Source organism: Odocoileus virginianus, unplaced genomic scaffold (assembly GCF_023699985.2).
Source record: "Odocoileus virginianus isolate 20LAN1187 ecotype Illinois unplaced genomic scaffold, Ovbor_1.2 Unplaced_Contig_6, whole genome shotgun sequence".
In the NCBI taxonomy this organism is placed as follows: domain Eukaryota; kingdom Metazoa; phylum Chordata; class Mammalia; order Artiodactyla; family Cervidae; genus Odocoileus; species Odocoileus virginianus.
Genome location: NW_027224323.1, coordinates 1,539,911 through 1,556,852, shown reverse-complemented (window position 1 = coordinate 1,556,852; position 16,942 = coordinate 1,539,911). Strand labels below are relative to the sequence as shown.

Genomic DNA, 16,942 nt, shown 5'->3' with positions numbered 1-16,942 from the left:
GTGAGCTACAGTCCATGGGGTCACAAAAGAATATATTTGAGAGACAAGACGCAAGGGGGCTTGGGTGGGGAGGAACAGTCTCTCCATCACTGTCCCTCTTCAAAATCAGCACAGACAAGCCACCATCTCTTGCACCCAAACGATGCTCAGAAGCTTTTGGCATCTTTCGTGAATCATGCCATCTACATGCGAAGACACAGGCATGAGAGCGAATTCCCTTCCGTGCTTTCCCTCTGGGTCTTGTTTGTGCTATTTCGGGTCACGTAGTCACGCGGTCACAGATGCTTTTAGCACGAGCGAAAGGAACGGACATCTGCCTGCCTGCATCTTTTGTTCAAATCACACAAGTCTCCCCTAAGAGGCTCAGGGAATGTTGTCGCTTCAAAGTGTGGTGCTGGAGAAGATTCTTGAGAGTCCCTTGGACTGCAAGGAGATCAAGCCAGTCAATCCAAGAGGAAATCAGTCCTGAATGTTCATGGGAAGGACTGAGGCTGCAGCTGAAGCTCCAATACTCCGACCACCTGATTCAAAGAGTTGACTCACTGGAAAAGACCCTGGTGCTGGGAAGGATTGAAGCAAGAGGAGAAGGGGACGGCAGAGGATGAGATGGTTGGATGGCATCACTGACTCGACAGACAGGAGTCTGTGCAAACTCCGGGAGATGGTGAATGACCAGGAAGCCTGGCGTGCTGCAGTCCACGGGGTCGCAAAGAGTCGGGACACGATGGAGCAACTGAGCCACCACACTTCTCTTATAGTGATGCCTTTCTACTATAGAAACGAAAAAAATATCTGTTCTTTCCAAACTCCCTGCCGAGAAGAGAGAAGAGAGTGACCCTCACGAGGGGCAAATGTTTGTCTTTGAAACTCAGCTGCGCCCATCTATGTACCGGGACAATCTCGTCTTCCTGAGAAAACATTTGGGAGTTCCATTTTCGGCAGCTTGGTGCCCCCGTGAGCGGTTTAGCAGCCGTGGGATGCGCAGAGGTCCCGTGGAAAGGTCCAGGGTTTGTGTCAGGGAGGGAGAACTGGTGTCAGAAAGATGAAAAGAGAAGAGTCTGACCCGTGAGGTTGCAAAGAGTACAACAGAACACACACCACGGGAGCAGAAAGGAAAGTAGACAGCAGTGTACATTACACTACGTGTGAAATCGGTAACTAACGGGGGTTTGCTGTTTGGCAGAGGGATCTCAAACAGGAGCTCTGCGACCGCCTCGAGGGCTGGGATGGGGTGGGAGGCAGGAGGGAACCTCAGGAGACAGAAGACACACATGGAGCTGTGGCTGACGCTTCCTGATGTGTGTCAGAGGCCAGCAGAACACTGTGGAGCAATTATTCTTCAGTGAAGAATAAGTACATTTAAAAAACAACCAAACCAAAGATCCACGTGGTCCACATTAAAAGCGTTTAAAAACTTTTACTAAAATCCATTGAAAGTGAGCATCGAATTTTGCTAAAATTACAGTTATTTAAGAATGCACTTGTAACACATTCGTTTCAAGTTTTATCTATATTTATATATTATTTTGCTGGCACCACACGACTTGCAGGATCTTAGTTCCCCAAAAAAGGATTGAGCCTGAGACACCTGCATTGGAAGCACAGAGTCCTAACCGCTGGGGCTACTAGAGAAGTCCCTCCAATAAAATTAAAAAAAATAATAATAATAAGGGCAATCTCGGATAATGCAAATCAACAAATGAAACAAGCACATGTATTTTAAAGTCAGCATGATTTGTTAATTCTGATTACTTCCTTGTGAAAGACCAGGGTCTAGAGTAAGGATCACAAAAATAACAAGTGAATTCATTTCTACCGCACACCCCCCCCCCCCACCATTCAAGCTGGTAGTTCCCTTTTCTCAATATTAAAAATAAATAAATAAACACACGTTTCCTTTCAATCATGCCAGGTCCTAAAGGGGACGTTCTCTGAGCCTCTGTTCTCTTTTTTCTGAATGCGGGTCACGGTCACATCCTGTTGACTGTGGTCTTATCAGCTCCTTCAGATGGAAACCTTTCTCCCCTCATCTCGGCCATCAGCCTCCCATCCAGGACCGTGAGGGGCCTGTACCTGTGTGCTGGCCACAGCCGTCCTCTGGGGCTCTGTTTGGACTATCACACGCCCTGATGAAGCAGACTGAATGATTTTTCTTAGATAGTACTATTCCATCCAGGGATGGATAAATGCACGTCCATCCATCCACCAACCCATGCATCCATCTCTCCAGCAACTCATCCATCCACCTGTCCATCCAACTCATCCATCCACCTGTCCATCCATCCATCCATCCATCCATCTGTCCATCCATCCATCCATCCATCCATCCATCTCATCCATCCACCCACCCATCCATCCATCTATCCATCCATCTATCCATCCACCTTTTCACCCAACCACCAACCCAGTCATCCATCCATCCATCCATCCACCCACTTATCCATCTAGCAACCCATCCATTGATCCATCCATCCACCAACCCATCCATCCATCCACCTATCCATTCATCCACCCATCCATCCATCCATTCATCCATCCATCCACGTTTTCACCCAACCACCAACCCAGTCATCCATCCATTCATCCATCCACCCACTTATCCATCCAGCAACCCATCCATTGATCCATCCATCCACCAACCCATGCATCCATCTCTCCAGCAACTCATCCATCCACCTATCCATCCATCCATCCATCCACATTTTCACCCAACCACCAACCCATTCATCCATCCATTCATCCATCCATCCACCCACTTATCCATCCAACAATCCATCCATTGATCCATCCATCTACCAACCCATGCATCCATCTCTTCAGCAACTCATCCATCCACCTATCCATTCATCCATCCATCCACCCACTTAGCAACCCATCCATTGATCCATCCACCCAATAACCCATCCATCCATCCACCTATCCACTCATCCACCCATCTACCATCCACCCACCCATCCATCAATCATCCATCCATCCACCCATCCACCCATCCACCCATCCACCCATCCCATCCACCCATCCATCCATCCATCCACCCATCCATCCATCCACCCATCCATCCACCCATCCATCCATCCATCCATCCATCCATCCATCCATCCATCCATCCACATCCACCCACCCATCCATCCACCCATCCATCCATCCATCCATCCATCCTTCATTCCCCACCCATCCATCCACCCACCCACCCACCCATCCATCCATCTATCCATCTTTTATTCTCTGTTTGTCTTTATGTATCTTGAAGCCAAAATTGAATTTAATACTCCTTTTTTTCTACTGACCAGGGAAGGTGGAGATAGTTTATGATGGAGAAACGCAAACACTTTTTCACCCAGGTAAAGCTTCCTGTTTGTAAACATATCCTCTGGCTTCCTGAAAGTTCTTCTCCTTTCCCACTGATTCTGAAAATTTACCCTGCTCTCCCCAAGCCACATATTCAGTCCCTCATAAGACCCATAATAACATCAAGATTTCTGTTTAGGGAGTCCCTCTCCTTTGGCCACCTCACAGGAAGAGCTGACTCACTGGAAAAAGACCCTGATGCTGGGAAAGATTGAAGGCAGGAGGAGAAGGGGGTGACAGAGGATGAGATGGTTGGATGGCATCACCGACTCGATGGACATGAGTTTGAGTAAGCTCTGGGAGCTGGTGATGGACAGGGAAGCCTGGCGTGCTGCAGCCCATGGGGTCACAAAGAGTCAGACGTGACTGAGCGACTGAACAACCTCTTAAAATAGGTGTAGTTATAAATGCATGTGTGTGTGTACTCAGTCATGTCCAACTCTCTGCAATCCCATGGACTGTAGCCCACCAGGCTCCTCTGTCCATGGGATTCTCCAGGCAAGAATACTGGGGTGGGTTGCCATTTCCTTCTCCAGCAGATCTTCTTGATGCAGGGATCAAACTCAGGATAAATAGCAGCATTTTTTTCTATCTTTTTAAAATCTTTTGACATGCAGGATGTTAGTTTCCTGAGCAGGGATCGAACCCGTGGCCCCTGTATTGACAGCTCAGAGTCTAAACCACTGGACTGTCAGGGAAGTCCCACATAGCAGCATGTTTTGCATTGAATGTTTCTGTTCTTATCAGACTGTCAGGGTTAAGAAAACTGGCCTTCAAGTCCAACCACCCTGATGTTGCATCCTGGCTACGCCTCTGTGACAAACCCATGTGATGAAAACAAGACAAGATATTTCCTATAAGGAGCTTATGATAACGTCTGACGTCTGGTGAGTAACCAAAAATAAAGATTGCTTAACAATGACAATAATAATCAGTTTTGTGGTGCTTTGCATACTGAATAATAATAATAATCCTTATAATAAATTTCATGTTTGGTACTCTGCTTGATGAGCTTTCTTGGTGGCTCAGTGGGAAAGAATCCACCTGCCAATGCAGGAGAAGTGGGTTTGATCCCTGGGTTGGGAAGATCCCCTGGAGGAGGGCATGGCAACCTACTCCAGTGTTCTTGCCTGGAGAATCCCATGGACAGAGGAGCCTGGTGGGCTACAGTCCATGCGGTCGCAAAGAGTCGGACACGACAGAGAGACTGAACGACGACATGGGGTGAAAGAAGCCTGGCAAAGAGACTTATCTGCTCGGGGTGATCATCTTAGAAAGGGGACAGGGAGTGGCTCATTTGGTTCCGCAGATCTCGATGGTTAAGGTCCAAGGTTCTGGAATGCAGAACGGAACGCAGAACAGTTGTAAGGGCAGCCAAGAGTTGCTGAAGGGAAGAGTCACCTCCATTTGCTGAGTGACGAAGTTCAAAGAGAGAGAGAGGGGGTTTCATCCGGAGGGTTCTGACCTGCTGGCAGAACCAGGAAGTGGGGGGTGGGGGGTGGCTGGGCTGATGACTTGCTTTCAGCACAAGCCAGAAAGAAGGGCCTCATGGATGATTCCTTTAAGGGAACTAAGATGAGCTGTCCATCTGTACATTTGAAATTTTTCCTCTTGCCCTGGCTTTATAAGTATGTCATGGAATCCGAAACTAATTTTTTCCTTTTTTTCTTTATAAAAGGCATCCTTCCATAGTGACTATGTGATAAGAAAAAAAAAGAGAGAGAGACTGAGGCAAATCAGACTGTTTCATCTGGGAATTTCCTAGAGGCTGGTTCACTGAGACTTCTGCGTTGGTTCCCTGGTGGCAGACAGTAAAGAATCTCCTGCAATGCAGGAGATGCGGGTTCGATCCCTGGGTCGGGAAGATCCCCTGGAGGAGGAAATGGCAACCCACTCCAGTATTCTTGCCTGGAGAATCCCAGGGACAGAAGAGCCTGGCAGGGTACAGTCCACGGGGCCACAAAGTCTCAGATACGACCGAGCAGCTAAGCTCACATGCGCACTGCCTTGCTTCAGACTGTGTATGTGTTTTTCTAGTTTAGTTTTTATTTCATATTGGAGCAGAATTTGATGTACAATGTATTGTCGGTTTCGGGTGTATAGCAAAGTGAATCAGTTATGCATCTACCTATATTCATTCTTTCTGTATGTATTTTAAGAAGCAGAGTCCAAAGGACTTCCCCGGCAATCCAGTGGTTAAGACTGTGCCTTCCAAGGCAGGGGCTGAGGGTTCGATCCCCGGTCCGGGAATAAGATCCCACAGGCATTGCAGTCAAAACACCAAAACGTGAAACAGAAGCATTACTGTAACAAACGCCATAAGTGGTGGTGGTTTAGTTGCTAAGTTCTGTTGGACTGTTGCAACTTAATGGACTGTAGCCTTGCAGGCTCCTCTGTCCATGGATTTCCCAGGCAAGAATACTGGAGTGGGTTGCCATTCTCTTCTCCAGGGGATCTTCCCAACCCAGGGATTGAACCCAGGTCTCCTGCATTGCAGGCAGATTCTTTACCATCTGAGCCACCTGGGGAGCCCCAACAAATTCAATATAGACTTAAAAAAAAAGTCCACATCTTAAAAATAATAATTGGAAGTAGACCTGAGCACAGGCAAGGTTCCCTTTGATGGTTTTACTTTAATTGCTCAGTACGGAAAGTTTAGAGCTGGAAAGTTCGATTGCTGGTGATGATCAGGGCGTTGTCCTGGAGGGCCTCTGTGGTCACTAATGCAGAAGGCAAAGAGAACAGCAAAGTGCTTCCCTGAGAGTCTCTACAATTCTCCATATTAAGAATTTAAATGGATTTGCAATCAAGCTCTGGTGTGCAGTCAGAGATTCGTAGTTTGAAAATAAAATGGAAAAGGTAACTCAGTGTCTGGGAAACAGATGCCCTACATGAAGTTCACATATCAGCTGTAAGCTCTCAGCAAATGCTTAGAAGTGTTTTCCTTGCTCTATGTCAAGCATCCATAGGCCAAGCAACCGTGGGCCAAGTCCGGCCCTCGGTCTGCTTTTATAAATAAAGTTTTATTAGGACACAGCTGCATACATTCATTTGTATATGGGTATGCAATAACCTGTATGCAGGTCAGGAAGCAACAGTTAGAACTGGACATAGAACACAGACTGGTTCCAAATATGAGAAGGAGTACGTCACGGCTATGTATTGTCACCCTGCTTATTTAACTTATATGCAGAGTACATCATGAGAAACGCTGGGCTGGAGGAAGCACAAGCTGGAATCAAGATTGCCTGGAGAAATATCAATAATCTCAGATATGCAGATGACACCACCCTTATGGCAGAAAGTGAAGAAGAACTAAAGAGCTTCTTGATGAAAGTGAAAGAGGAGAGTGAAAATGTTGGCTTAGAGCTCAACATTCAGAAAACTAAGATCATGGCATCCGGTCCCATCACCTCATGGGAAATAGATGGGGAGACAGTGGAAACGGTGTCAGACTTTATTTTTCTGGGCTCCAAAATCACTGCAGATGGTGACTGCAGCCATGAAATTAAAAGACACTTACTCCTTGGAAGGAAAGTTATGACCAACCTAAACAGCATATTAAAAAGCAGAGACATTACTTTGCCAACAAAGGTCCGTCTAGTCAAGGCTATGGTTTTTCCAGTGGTCGTGTATGGATGTGAGAGTTGGATTATAAAGAAAGCTGAGCGCCAAAGAATGGATGCTTTTGAACTGTGGTGTTGGAGAAGACTCTTGAGAGTCCCGTTTATTCTTTTTTTTTTTTTTGTCACTGTTTGTTTTTTTTTGTGGCTGTTTTTGCAGAAAACATCTGCTGGGACTTCCTTGGGGGTCTGCTAGTTGAGGATTCACCTTCCAAAGCAGGGGGAATGGGTCTGATCCCCACTCAGAGAGCTAAGATCTCACATTCCTCACCACCCAGAAAACCAGAACATAAACAGAAGCAGTATTATAATAAGCTCAATAAAGACTTAAAGAAAAAGGAAAGAAAGAAAGAAAACATTGGCCAACACTTCTCCATTTGATCTAATTTCACTGCCTTTCAGACAGAACCCTCTGTGTCCATGGCTTTGGAGGTAAAAATGAGCGGTTGGGAAGTCTTCACTGTCTGTGTGTAAAGCTTGAACAGGTATATTCACCTTCCCCACTCCACTCCCAATATTTCCCACACCTACTTGACTGCAGTGAGATGCTGTTATAATGCAATGGTTAAATGCCAAGACACATGGAAAGTGCAACTGAAGGACTAAGTCTTTTTACTTGTTCATTCCAGCCAGAAATACCTGAAATATCCATTAATTTCTGCAAACATGCAAGGCTTCCTTTCCCAAATCAGCCTCTTTCAGTAGCAGCTTTGCTCCTAATGGATGTTAAGGAGTCAACATCGTTGGGATGCTTCAGTTTGCACGAATTCCTCCAGTCTGAAATGTCTCGTGATACAGTGAGAGTTCTCCTAGGTACCCTTGGCTGGGTTCCAAAGTTTCCAGTCCTGGGACTTCCCTGGCGGTCCCGTAGCTAAGACTTTGCTTTCCAATGCAGGGGGGTGTGGGTTTCATCCCTGGTCAGGGAACTAAGATCTGATATTCCTCGTTGCCAAAAAACCGAAACATAACCTTGAAGCACTGTGGTGACCAATTCAATAAAAACTTTAAAAATGATCCACTTAAAAAAAAAAAAAAAGAGTTGCAACTCCCTGCCCGTGACCCGTTGGTCTTAAAAACCAAAGTACATTATAAGAGCATGACTGTAGAAATTGTTCTTTATTCCCTGCAGTGAGCATTATACTATCAGCTCTATTCATAATTACAGGTTTCACACAGCATATAAATAATGCATGGGGCTGTCCGCGTCCATCAGACCTTAAGTCCTTTTCTCTTCAAGAGTCTCCCGTGAGTCATTTGAAATCCGCTCTTCAAACACCATCTCAAATCACCTAACGGCGTTTCTGTGGTTGTTGAGATAAGCAGAAAGAAACCACGGTCAACAGGCCCACCCACAAACAGGGCAGAACATGAACATGTTGGCAGCAGGTGGGTTTCATGTTACGGGGTTACGGTCACGTGAGGCACTCCACGTCTAAACACGGAAGCCAGCCAGCAAGTTTTCATCCAAACGTGGGGGACACTTAAGTGGGTGGTCCCGGGTGGGGATACACGCGAGCCTTGAGCTTTGTGATCTGAGGATGGCTTGTAGACAGGAAACTCATTTCAAAAGTCTAGGAAAGACACAGGCAATAAAGCAGGAGACTTCCCTGGTGGTCTGGAGGTTACAAATCTGCCTTGCAACCCACGGGACGCGGGTTCAATCCCTGGTCGGAGAGCTAAGATCCCACAGGCTCTGGAACAACGAAGTCTGTGGACCACAACTAGAGGACCACATGCCACAAGCAAAGACCCCACCTGTGATGCAATGGAGACTCCATGAGGTGCACATAAGACCCGGAAAGCCAAATAAATTTAAAACAACAGCAACAATTCACAGTATAAGGAGGGAGTGGCGTCCAACCTGAATGTGGCTTTGAAATGAGTTATGAGACCTGTAAAAGAAAAAGGTAAATGTGTATCAGGAAATAACCAACTATTTAAAAAAAAAAAAAAAGAATGCCAAAGTCTGCGTCACAAAGGACTTTGTCTTCCTGGGAGGGAGAAGGGTTCCCAGAACCTGGAGGCTTAGAGGGCTGTGTGGTCAGCACCCCCCGCCCCCACCCCCTGCAATCTGCTCTCACCTTCCTCTCTTCTGCTGGGAAACCCCTCCTTTCTGACTCACGGGAAACCAGAGGGCAGGAAATCTCTCCAAGCTATCCACCCAGGTCACTCTCGGTTGCTGTTCAGTCGTGTCTGACTCTTTGTGACCCCATGGACTGCAGCACGCCAGGCTTCCCTGTCCATCACCAACTCCCGGAGCTTGCTCAAACTCATGTCCATCGAGTCGGTGATGCCATCCAACCATCTCATCCTCTGTCATCCCCTTCTCCTCCTGCCTTCAATCTTTCCCAGCATCAGGGTCTTTTCCAATGAGTCAGCTCTTCACATCAGGTGGCCAAAGTACTGGAGTTTCAGCTTCAGCATCAGTCCTTCCAATGAACACCCAGGACTGATTTCTTTTAGGATGGACTGGTTGGATCTCCTTGCATCCAAGGGACTCTCAAGAGTCTTCTCCAACACCACAGTTCAAAAGCATCAATTCTTTGGTGCTCAGCTTTCTTTAGTGGTCCAGCTCTCACATCCATACATGACTACTGGAAAAACCATAGCTTTGACTAGATGGACCTTTGTCAGCAAAGTAATGTCTCTGCTTTTTAATATGCTGTCTAGGTTGGTCATGAGTTGACTCCATTTAGCATACTGTCCTCCAGGTTCGTTCAAGTTGTTGAAAATGTCTGAACTTTTCTTCTTTTTTAAGACTGAATAATACTGCATTGGGTTTCCCTGGTGGCTCAGAGGTTAAAGCGTCTGCCTGCAATGCAGGAGACCCGGGTTTGATCCCTGAGTTGGGAAGATCCCCTGGAGAAGGAAATGGCAACCCACTCCAGTATTCTTGCCTGGAGAATCCCATGGAGGGAGGAGCCTGGTAGGCTACAGTCCACGGGGTCGCAAAGAGTCGGACACGACTGAGCGACTTCACTCACTCACTAATACTGCATTGCGTATGTATATATATACACACACATACATACACCAAAATTTCTTTATTGATTCATCCAGCAGCAGACACTTAGATTGTTCCATGTGTTAATGACTTATGTTAATAATGCAGTGGGGGCTTCCCTGCTGGGACAGTGGATAAGAATTTGCCGACCAGTGCAGGGAACATGGGTTCGATCCCTGGTCCGGGAAGACTCCACCTGCCACGGAATAGTTAAGCCCGAGAGCCACAGCGCACGCTCTAGAGCCTGTGATCTGCAGGACGAGAAGCCAATGTGAGGAACAGCTAGAGAAACTAGAATACTAGAGAGAGCCCAAGGGCGGCAAGGAAGGCCCAGGGCAGCCAAAAAATAAACCAGCAAATGAGGCCGAAACGGATGTCAGAGGGCAGAAATCTCTTTGAGACACACGTTTCATTTTCCTTGGGGATGTGCGTGTGTTAGGCGCTCAGTCGTGTCCGACTCTCTGCGACCCCATGGACTGTAGCCCCGCCATGCTCCTCTGTCCTGGGAACTCTCCAGGCAAGAAGACTGGAGTGGGTTGCCATTTCCATCTCCAGGGGATCTTCGTGACCCAGGAAGACCTGGAACCCAGGTCTCCCGTATGAGCAGGCAGACTCTTGACCGTCTGAGGCACCAGTGGAGCCCTTCCCTGGGGACATGTGGACTTTTATTCATTTAAAATGAGGGACGGTCACCCACTGTCAAGTTAGAATAACCACACCAGGTGACGTATAAAGGAGGTCGTATCCGTGACCGTACCTGATAACCCTCCACCCTCCAAATCCCCTCATAGGCAAGTTCAAGGCAAACGTCATTTTCAAGATGATGCTCTGTCCCAAAACGCAATTTCTCTCGTCCCAGGATTAGAGACAAGCTCATCCATCTTTGCCTAAACGCCCTGTCTCCCTGATGGCAGTCTGTGTTTTTTCTGTTGTTGTTGTTTTTTTTCCTCATCTCATTAGACACACAGACGTCTGAGCCATTATCTCCAGAACGGCTTCTGCTCATTGTGGTTTTGGCTGTGTTGGAACAGTAATGTGATTCCGGAAACCAGACACCAAATATGATATGAAACTACTTTACGAGAAAGGGACGCCAGACGTGGTGGTTCTCGAACGTCAGGATGGTTCAGAAAGACGCAGGACCTGTGAAAAGCTTTTTTTTTAAAGTCATTTTAAGTATTTGTTTTTTGGCTGTGTACTGATTTATTTAGTTTTGGTTGCGCTGTGCCTTGGTTGCTGGGTATAAGCTTTCCTCTAGTTGCGATGAGCTGGGGATCTTTGTTGTGGGTTAATTGTTCATACCTGTGCTTCCTCATAGACCACAGATTCTAGGGCACACCAGATTCAGTAGCTGTGACCCCCAGACTCTATAGCACAGGCTCAATAATCGTGGCATACGGGCTGAGCCACTCCAAGGCATGTGGGATCTTTCCGGACCAGGGATCGAACCTGTGTCTCCTGCCTTGGCAGGCAGATTCTTTACCACTGAGCCACCAGGGAAACCCTGAAAACAGCTTTTATTTCAGTGGGTCTTGCAGGCTGGCTTGAAGACTTGCATTTGGATCAAGTTTCTAGGTTGCCTTGATGCTGTTGGGACAAGAACTGGCTTTGGAAACTGCTTAGAAGGCTTTGTGATTCTTTTTTATTTATTTTTTTTTTAGTTCTACCAGTTTATTGCTACCAACCCATCTCCCTCCACCCTCATGCACACATGCTCAGTCATGTAACCCCATGGACTGCAGCATGCCTGGCTTCCCTGTCCATCACCAACTCCCGGAGCTTGCTCAAACTCATGTCCATCAAGTTCGTGATGCCATCCAACCATCTCATCCTCTGTCGTCCCCTTCTCCTCCTGCCCTCAATCTTTCCCAGCATCAGGGTCTTTTCCAGTGAGTCAGCTCTTCTCATCAGGTGGCCAAAGTGTTGGAGCTTCAGCATCAGTCCTTCCAGTGAATACTCAGGGTTGATTTCCTTTAGGATGGACTGGGGTGGGTTTTGGTTCTCACCAGTAATGAAAATACGCCTATCTCTGACAGCAAAGTTTCCCAAAGGACAGTGTTTGATGGTGCTGACATTGTGTTTCCGTTCTGGTCTGTTCTCTATAGCACTGGGTACAATAAACTCACATTTAGAACCTGAGCTTTGGTGGGAGGGGGGTTCAGGATGGGGAACACATGTAAATCCATGGCTGACTTATATCAATGTATGGCAAAAACCACTACAATATTGTCAAGTAATTAGCCTCCAACTAATTAAAAAAAAATTTTTTTTAAAGAAGAAAAAAAGAACCTTAGCTTTAATTTTTTTAACTTTTTATTCTGTATTGGGGTATAGCTGATTAAAAACGTTGTGATAGTTTCAGCCAAGGGACTCAGGCATACGTGGACACGTATCCATCCTCTCCCAAACTCCCCTCCCATCCCGGCTGCCACGTGACATTGAGCAGAGTTCCCTGAGCTGTCCAGCAGGTCCTTGCTGGTTCTCCATGTTAAATACAGCAGCGTGTCCATGTCCATCCCAGACTCCCTGACTATCCCTTCCCCCATCCTTCCCCCTGGTGACCATCAGGTTATTACAGAGTATTGAGCAGACTTCCCTGAGCTGTCCAGCAGGTCCTTGCTGGTTCTCCATGTTAAACACAGCTGTGTGTCCATGTCCATCCCAGACTCCCTGACTATCCCTTCCCCATCCTTCCCCCTGGTGACCATCAGGTTATCACAGAGTATTGAGCAGAGTTCCCTGAGCTGTCCAGCAGGTCCTTGCTGGTTCTCCATGTTAAATCCAGCAGCGTGTCCATGTCCATCCCAGACTCCCTGACTGTCCCTTCCCCCATCCTTCCCCCTGGTGACCGTAAGCTCCTTCTCTAAGTCTGTGAGTCTCTCTCTGCTTTGTAAATCAGTTCATTTGTATGATGTTGGATGGAAGCTTCATCCTGTGACGGGCACAGCTGGGGGTATGTAAGACCCCAGACTGTGCAAGGGGAGTGGTCTGCAGGTGACAATGCAACTGCTTCCTGGGAGGGGTCCATCGCGGAGCTCCCTCTGTGGTTATCTTTCGCGGTGGAAGCAGGTTACGAGCTGATGCAGTGCCTTCAGACAAGGTGGCTCGCCCGTGTCATCTATTTCCCGGAGGTCAGAAGAGGAGGAAGGATGAACGGATGAGAGCAGGTGGAAGAAATACAGGAATCTGATCCTGCATATACCTGTCTTCTCATTTATCTTTACCAATAATATTTCATTGTTTTTTTCACAGACATCTTATGTATCTGCTTGTAATTACTCCCATGAATGTAATTTTTTTGGGTGCTGTTTTATTTTTTATTTATTTTTTTAATTTTAGATTTATTTGGCCATACTGCATAGCATGTGGGATCTTAATTCCCTGACAAGGGGTTGAACCCACTGCCCCCTGCATTGGAAGTACAAAGTTCTAACCACTGGACCACCGAGGAAGTTCCTTTGATGTTATTTTAAATTGCAATTTTTTTTCTCTTTGTAATTATTATTTTTTTGCTAAATAGATACTGGGTCTTCTGTGGGCTTTATTCTGAGAGCTTTAATAGAGCTTAAATAGAGTTTAATAGTTGACATGGTGACGTTTAGAAAACGTTTCTCTTTTTATGCACTCTGTTTTCACTTTTAAGACTTGTTCTTTACGGGAGTGTATGTGATTCACTGTTCCGCTGTGAACATTTGGGTGAAATAAACAGATTTCTCAGGGACTTTTCTTGGTGGTCCAGTAAGGGTTAGACTGTGCTTCCAATGCAGGAGGTTAGGGTGGGGGGGTCCCATCCCTTGTCAGGGAGCTAAGATGGAGCTTGGCTTGCAGCTAAAAAGCCAAAATGTAAAAGAGAAGCAATATTGCAACAAATTCAGTAAAGACTTTGCAAATGGACCAAATCAAAAACAAGACCAAAAAAAAAAATCTTAAAAAAAAAAATAAAGGATTTCTCAACAGCTGATACTGGTGTGCAGACATCAAGGAAGGTAGACTTCCAAATGTTTCCCTGTGAACTTATGAGTGAATTAAAATGGTTTCTGAGGGACTTGCCTGGTGATTCAGCGGTTAAGACGTCAGCTTCCAATGCCAGGGGTATGGGTTTGATCCCTGGTCGGGGACCTAAGATCCCACAGGCCTTGAGAACACAGAACCAAAACGTAAAACAGAAGCAATATTGTAACAAATTCAATAAAGACTTTAGAAATGGTCCACATTAAAAAAAAAAAAAAAAGATTTCTCAGCAACTCATACTGGTGTGTATGCATCAAAGAATGCAAAGCAGAGAATGCGCCCTGTGGACACATTTCATTCTGGAGCTGATGGCTGTCAGAGGAAGTTCCTGTTCTAAGCAATCGAAAGCTTGCCTGAACTGACAAACGACTTGCCTCGAAGAGATGGAAGAAGACAGAGGAGAGACCCTCCCTGGCTGTCCAGGGGTTAAGATTCCGGTTTCCACTGCAGGAAGAGCGTGGGTTCCATCTCTGGTCTGGGAGGGAAGATACCAATGCCTCATTTCTTGGTATTTTTCATCCTTCAGTCGTGTCGAGCTCTTGGTGACCCCATGGAGTGCAGCACGCCAGGCCTCCCTGTCCTTCACTATTTCCCGGAGCTGGCTGAAACTCACGTCCATCTAGTCGGTGATGCCATCCAACCGTCTCACTGACCTCTGTCGTCCCCTTCTCCTCCTGCCCTCAATCTTTCCCAGCATCGGGGTCTTTTCCAATGAGTCGGCTCTTCATATCAGGTGGCCAGAGTATTGGAGCTTCAGCTTCAGCATTAGTCCTTCCAGTGAATATTCAGGACTGATTTCCTTTAGCATTGACTGGTTTGATCACCTTGCAGTCCAAGGGACTCTCAAGAGTCTTCTCCAACACCACAGTTCAAAAGCATCCACTCTTTGGCACTCGGCCTTCTCTATGTTCCAACTCTCCCATCCATACGTGACTCCTGGAATAACCATAGCTTTGACTAGACAGACCTTTGTTGGCAAAGTACTGTCTCTGCTTCTTAATATAGTCTAGGTTTGTCATAAAAAAAAAATCTTCTTATTAAAAAAAGGAGAAATCGCAACATCATGTATGGAAGACAGAAAGGGGTACTTTCATCTCTCACTCATGATTCTCCAAGGTTACAGTTCTTAGTAGGAAAAAGGCAGAACTGCCCAGGGAGCATTTGTGAAATGATGTTTGCCACAAACCTCTTCCTCCTCCCTTTGGTTCGGAGTATGCTCACCCACAGCACAACGTGTACAAAAATCAATCAAGTGCTCCTGTGAAGGAAATCTTAGTTATCATCTGCTTCCTGTGGAGGACACTTCTTTGTCTCCACAATTCTCCCCTGGTGCCCAGGATGGCTGGACTCTACTAAACGGATGAAAGAGAATTTCTCTTGACGTGTGCTCTGAGAAACACAGGAGAAATTAAATTTCTCTCTAGAAGAAGCAGCAATAGATCAAACCAGTCTTCAACTCAATGCATCCCTGTAATTGCCAGGAAAGAGCTGTCTCTATGAAAGTGTATTATGAGTAAGCGATCATCTGGGTTTCTTCACTGTTCCAGCTATGAATAGAGTGGCATTTGTATGAACCGGAATGTATGCCGTAGACGCAGGTTTTAAATGCAATTTTGAAAATGTGTGTTGTACTCATCTTGGGTTTCTCACCAAAGTAATTGGTCCTGATTCTCTATGTGTTCTTTCCTTGAATATAAGACGTCAAAGCAAGGTTCCCAAGGACAGGGAGACCTTTATTTGGGGTTTGGGTGTCAATGAAAACAAGAGGGAAACAATTAAATAGATACAAGTTATGCTTGAGGTTGGGCTTCCCAGTAAAAGACTTGCCTGCCAATACAGGAGACATAAGAGATGTGGGTTCAACCCCTGGGTTGGGAAGATCCCTTGGAGGAGGACATGGCAACCCACTCCAGTATTTTCGATTCCTGGGTCTGGAAGATCTTCTGGGGGAGGGGATGGCAGTCCACTCCAGTGTTGTTGCCTGGAGAATCCCATGGACAGAGGAGCCTGGAGCGCTGCAGTCGACGGGGTCACACAGAGCGAGTGAGGACATACCCACACGCGGTGTAGCGCCGGGGCTATATCCGACATCCTGTAGTAAGCCATCACGGGAACACAAGGTCTCACTGCCCTCCTCCAGCTTGTCCTGGGTTAGGTCTTCCAGGGCCGTGGAGTGAATCCAACTGTGTTCTTTCCCCAAAGAGACAAGATGCTCAATCCATGACCACTGTCATTCAACCATTGCTTCAAATGCCATTGTTTTGAGGCTTGCTCAATTTTTTTTAAGCTACCATTCAATCCACATGATTATATTTTGAATAAGGGAGGGAGTCAGGGTGCTTATCCATTTGGGGATCTTGTTTCCTGCTCCTGGGGGTGGGTGAGTGTTTCAGCTCTTATCAGTTTTGTGAGGTCTTTTTTTTTTCTTTTTTTCTTCAGTTCTTAGAAATGATCTGGGGCAGAGATATCGGGGCTTCTCTCTGGGCAAAGAATGACTTTGGGACTGCATGGGTCTGCTTTTAACTTCTGGGCAAAATGACAGGGGAAAAAAAGGCTGGTTTCTGTTGAATTGCAATTAGTTTAAGAGTTTGCATTTAACATAAACCCATTCAGTCAGTTCAGTCGCTCATTTGTGTCTGACTCTTTGCGACCCCATGGACTGCAGCACGCCAGGCTTCCCTGTCCATCACCAACTCCTGCAGCTTGCTCAAAGTCATGTCCATCGAGTCGGTGATGCCATCCAGCCATCTCATCCTCTGCCACCCCCGTCTCCTCCTTCCCTCAGTCACTCCCAACATCAGGGTCTTTTCCAGTGAGTCAGCTTTTCCCATCAGGTGGCCAAAGTATTGGAGGGTCAGTTTTAGCATAAGTCCTTCCAATGAATATTCAGCGCTGATTTCCTTTAGGATAGTCTGGTCTGATCTCCTTGCTAGTCCAAGGGAATCTGAAGCGTCCT

The 16,942-nt window shown here is 46.4% G+C and overlaps 1 long non-coding RNA gene across 1 annotated transcript in view; it reads left to right on the top strand.

Moving 5' to 3' along the window:
- LOC139033878 (uncharacterized) overlaps positions 1–12,263 on the top strand; it is a 31,299-nt gene extending 19,036 nt beyond the window's left edge. Inside the window, exons 3-4 of the long non-coding RNA XR_011486365.1 lie at positions 4,096–4,235; positions 11,637–12,263. This is a non-coding gene — a long non-coding RNA (uncharacterized lncRNA). The remainder of the gene's footprint in view (positions 1–4,095; positions 4,236–11,636) is intronic.
- The last annotated feature ends 4,679 nt before the right edge of the window (positions 12,264–16,942 follow it).